Below are 3,974 nucleotides of genomic sequence, written 5' to 3'. Positions count from 1 at the left end.
GGCGGGCCGGGCGCTGGGCCGGGCGGGCCGGGGATGCTCTGCCTGCGCTGGACGCTCAACCCGAATCGTCTGCGGGCCGGGCCTCTAGCTCACCGCGCGCCTACTGGGCCGAGCCGGCACCTTCCTCGCGGCCGCGGGCCCGCAGCATCCTCCGCACCGCCCGCCTGCTCCGGGGCCGCCTCACGGAACGAGCCGGCTCGGGGGTGCGGGCCCAGCCGGGTCGCGGCGGTGAAGCCAAGCGCGGCAGAGGCCACCCGGGACCCTCCGGTCACTCCTGGCCCGGCGCGCGCCGGCCCCGCGCCCCCGCCGCTCCGCACCGAGCCCCGCGGCCAAGCCAAGCACCAGACCCCCAGGAGCGCCGCGCCGCCAGGTTCGCTTCGCCCAGCCCGCTCCCAAGAGGCACAGCAACAAAATGGCGGACGCGGGAGAAGCGGCCAGCCACCTCCCCCTCCGCTCAGCGCCCTCCGTCTGCGCACGCGCGGGCGCCGGCTCCCAGCGGCCGCCGGGGCCTCCCGGTGACGTCACGCGGCGCGGCCAATCGGGAGCACGGTCATGCGGGACGGGCGTGCGCCGCTCGTGCGCGCCCCCGCGCGCCCTCCCGGGCAGCTGGGGGCGCTGCCTGGAAGCGGCTGGGGCTGGGCACGCGCGGCGCTTCCAGAACCCGCTCTGGGAACAAAGCGGGAAGTGCAGGCTGGGTTCGGCCGGCGGCGCGGCCCCTAGGTGAGCTGACGGGCGCGATGGGCCCCGCGGGGCCGGGGTGACCGCAGCGGGATGGCCAGGTTAAGGGGTCGCGGAGCCGACCGTTCCTCACGCTCAGGTGGTGCCGGGCAGGTGCGAACGCTGTCAGGCGTAGCCCCGCTGGGACCCCGGCCCCCGGCCGCCCCCACCCGCACGGGACAGTCAGTTTAAGGGAGCAGGGTCTGGTCTGCCTCGCCTCGTTCAGCTCTGGGCCTGGCGCACCGTCCCACCCTGAGCTGATGCTCAAATCTTGGTGGAATGAATGACTGTTGAGGTAAACCTGCAGCCCGGAGCCGGACAGAGGAGAAACAGTGTCCGGAAAGGGAGACGGTGGCAGCACGAGCCCATTCTTAGACCCCTGGTCATCGGACTCTCATTGTGGCGCTTCGCACCCCGGGGTTGAGCCTGGCCTACATTGTAGGGTGATGGGTGATGTCTGTTCCGGTGTAAACTCCGGGGGAAGTGTCACGGTCTAGTGCTTTTTGTGACTCAGCAAAGCAGGTTTTCAGCTTCCCCCCCAAAGTTTCGTGTTGTATTAGTTTCGAGCACAATTTGAATAGCTCAGAATTTGGAGGTGAAGGCTTGGGTTGCAATCCTAGCTCAACTGGCTAGCTGACTGAATCGTTCCATGTCTTATATATATTTTTTTCATTTTCTAATGTATTTCATTTATCTTCCGGTTTCATAGAGATATAATTGACATACAGCACTGTTTATGGTGTACAGCATAATGATTTGATTTATGTACATCATAAAATAACAAGTTTACATATAGATACAAAATTAAGAAATAGAAAAAATATTTAGTGAGCATCTCATAGATCCAAAATTAAACCTCAGAGAGGTTAAGTGGCTTGCTTACATAAGTTATTGTAAGTTACATAATTTGCAAGAGGCACAGCTGGCACTTTTTAAAATTTTTATTTATTTATTTATTTTTTGGCTGTGTTGGGTCTTTGTTGCTGTGCACAGGCTTTCTCTAGTTGCAGTGAGCTGGGCTACTCTTTGTTGCGGTGCACGGGCTTCTCATTGTGGTGGCGTCTCTTGTTGTGGAGCAGGGGCTCTAGGCGTGCGGGCTCAGTAGTTCCGGCTCGTGGGCTCTAGAGCGCGGGCTCAGTAGTTGTGGCGCACGGGCTTAGTTGTTCCACAGCATGTGGGATCTTCCCTGACCAGGGCTTGAACCCATGTACCCTGCACTGGCAGGCAGATTCTTAACCACTGTGCCACTAGGGAAGTCCCACAGCTGGCACTCTTAATCCAGGTCTTTTGACTCAAAGTCAAGGGCTCATTTCACTGTTACACAGTTATTGCCTATAATTTAGTCCATTTTCCTTGTTTTGCTTATAGGGAAACTGAGGCCCTCTAAAGTAAATTCTAGCACCAGATAGGAATGTCAATCTTGGAGTAGGGTGGAGGGGTTGGATTTCAGATACCGCCACCATTCTGCTGCCAGAGTGCCACGCTCCCCTCTTTAAAAATTCCTCCTGGGACTTCCCTGGTGGTGCAGTGGTTAAGAATCCGCCTGCCAATGCAGGGGACACGGGTTCGAGCCCTGGTCTGGGAAGATCCCACATGCTGCGGAGCAACTAAGCCCGTGCGCCACAACTACTGAGCCCACGCTCTAGAGCCCGTGAGCCACAACTACTGAAGCCCACGTGCCTAGAGCCTGTGTTCCGCAACAAAGAGAAGCCACCACAATGAGAAGCCCACACACCGCAATAAAGAGTAGACACCGCTCGCCGCAACTAGAGAAAGCCCACGCACAGCAACAAAGACCCAAAGTAGCCAAAAGTGAATAAATAAATTTATATAAAAAAAAAAAAGAATCCGCCTACCAATGCAGGGGACACTGATTCAAGCCCTGGTCTGGGAAGATCCCACATTCTGCGGAGCAACTAAGCCCATGTGCCACAACTACTGATCCTGCACTCTAGGGCCCACGGGCCACAACTACTGAAGCCTGCGTGCCTAGAGGCTGTGCTGCACAAGAGAAGCTACCGCAATGAGAAGACCGCATACCGCAATGTTGTAGTTGTAGCCCCTGCTCGCCGCAACTAGAGAAAGCCCGCGCGCAGCAACGAAGACCTAACGCAGCCAAAAAAAAAAAAAAGTCCAGTGGGGAATAGGGTGTGGATTGGATAAAGGTGAAACAAGAGTGGCTTTTTTCTTTTTTTGGCTGCACCCCCTGGCATGTGGGATCTTAGTTCCCCGACCAAGGATCTAACCCATGCCCCCCACAATGGAAGTGCGGAGTTGTAACCCCTGGGCCACCAGGGAAGTCCCAAGAATGGCCTTGTTGATAATTGTTGAAGTTGGAGACCTGATGTGCTTGTGTGTGTGTGGGGGGAGGGTTTGTGTTAATTATATTATTCTACTTTCCTATATGTTTGGAATTTTTCACAGTAAAAAAATTAAGTACTTTAATTTTCCTTAGCACACCTGAGACAAGCTTAAAATTTTTTTCTCCAGAAAACGTTCTAGATGCTAAGAGATAACAAAATGGAAATGAATGGACAAGCAACAAGGAAGCATTTAAAAAAAGGTCTAGAACATAAAGATTTGTGATTCTGCCTTAGCTTGCTCATTCCCAGGGTTTCCAGATGGCATTATACTTACACTTGTATTCTAAGATATTTACGGTTTAGATTCAAAGGACTGACAAGGCTTTTTGAGCAACTTGCCAGGATTCCTGACTTCCTATCCCCGAGGCCGCCTCTGAACTGAGGACACAACCTTGGGACCCGCCATTGACTTTTTATTCTCTCCTATCTGTGCAGGTCCAACCCTTCGGGTGATGGTTAAGGCCAGGCCAACTTCCTAGATTACTGCCTTACTGAGGACCCAGAAGAACAAGCATCTGTCCCTCCCTTCTGCCCTGGGTTCTTTCCTAGCAATGATACTGAGGGTAGTAGAGGTGTGACTGTGTAGGGGGAGAAGCAGGAAGTGTGTTTACCACACTGACTTGATCAGGTCAGCGGTTCTCAGGTGCGCTCTCCACGAGGACTGGTTGACCTGTTTCCGCTGCATTAATTAGACTTGTCCTTGGAGACCTTTCCCTCCGTGCAGTAAACTTTCCCTCTGGCTCTGCAGTTCTCAGTCACTACTTCCCCATGTTTCATGTATATTTCCAAGTTTATCTCCCTAAAACAAAAAAGGAGCTTATTGATTATTTTCTTTTTCTTCCCCTCCTATTAGTTTGCTTCTGCAATACTAATAAAATAATATTTACATCCCCA

Source organism: Hyperoodon ampullatus (genome assembly GCF_949752795.1).
Source record: "Hyperoodon ampullatus genome assembly, chromosome: 13".
NCBI lineage: Eukaryota > Metazoa > Chordata > Mammalia > Artiodactyla > Ziphiidae > Hyperoodon > Hyperoodon ampullatus.
The sequence above is the reverse complement of the archived record's forward strand: the minus strand, read 5'-3'. Positions refer to the sequence as shown.